Below are 1,514 nucleotides of genomic sequence, written 5' to 3' on the forward strand. Positions count from 1 at the left end.
CATGCTGTCATGCATACAAAGGGCTTGCAGCTAGCCTAGGTGGTCACAGGTCTTTGGCAATTGTTATCTTGGTGCGAATCCTTAATAGCGATCTATTTATGTTTAGCCATTTGGAATATGTCCTGAGATTACATAGACTAAAATGAAAGGTGAATTAATGATCGGCAGTTTTTTGTGTGATATTTTCCTTCTATGGCCGGGACATTAAATACGATTCACATTTGCATTTTAATTTATTTTTTGGATAAGGAATGAGTTCATATTGATCCTTCTTCTATATCATTACGCTTATTATATCTAGTCCAAAACTCCACCTATCTAAAATGAATGACACACAATAAATTAAATTTTAAGTCCAACAAAGACCTAATAAGACGAACCAAACTAAAATACGAAAACAAAATGTACAATATACTACCCTCAAATTAAAAGTCATCCTGATGTATATGTATTAATTTTTTTTTTTGACAACATCAGAATACTTTGTTATTAGATTTGATTGGGTCAATATTTTCATCGTTTTCTAAAGACAGCCTAATACTATATCACATTGAAATATTGAATTTGGTAGTTTCACCATTTTGGTCTATTAATTTAGAAGAGAATCTACAGGTGAGTGAGTGAGTGGGTGGTAGGCTAGTAGTGGACTAGTGGAATAAGTGTTTTGAGCAGGCGCAGGCTTTCGCATTGAAATATTAGATACTGCATTCCAGATGACAAAAAACAAAATAAAAATCACAACCAAGAGGCAAGAACAAGGGTCCATTACCTCTGATTTTCTGATATATATATATATATATATATATATATATTAGGAAATTGGAAATCGATATTTTAGCCTCATCGGGCAAAAATCCGCACATAGTCCGCTAGTCGCATAGATATTGGTTTTGGATATCGATTTTTGTTGGGGTAAATTATTTATTTTAGATATGTTGCCAATTTTTTCCGGCATATAAGATCTTTTGCCCCACGTTGCTGACAGATTTTGAAGTATATACTAGGGAGTAGGGACATTTCACTTGGAAGAATGCCACATTTATCACAGAACAAATATTGAACAGATAACGCCGATGATCACGCATTAACACACACCAGTTCCACTTCCGCCACGTCAATTTTAAGTTTTCAGGAATTAAATGGCCAAATTGGAACTACCTTACTTTCTCCAAGACCAGTAGGTGGCATGCGTCAACAGGTCAAACATCGGTGCGTATTATATGAGGCGATATATGTTAGATTGGTCGCCGTAGTCCAGACTTCAAAATATTCCAAGAGTGGAACAAGTACGGCAGTACTACGCCACGTTTTTCATGGAAGAAGATAACACCTATATAAATAAGTAATCAACACACGTACACCAGTTCCACCACCCCACCGACACCATTACTGTTTTCTTCTCCCCCCTCTGGCCCACATTCACCATAGATAGATTTTATTGCCACTGTAAAACTATTCCTTTGTCTTCTTCTTCCCTCCACATTTTCTATAAACTACAAAAAAAAAAACAGTAA

Source organism: Coptis chinensis, chromosome 8, assembly GCF_015680905.1.
Source record: "Coptis chinensis isolate HL-2020 chromosome 8, ASM1568090v1, whole genome shotgun sequence".
In the NCBI taxonomy this organism is placed as follows: domain Eukaryota; kingdom Viridiplantae; phylum Streptophyta; class Magnoliopsida; order Ranunculales; family Ranunculaceae; genus Coptis; species Coptis chinensis.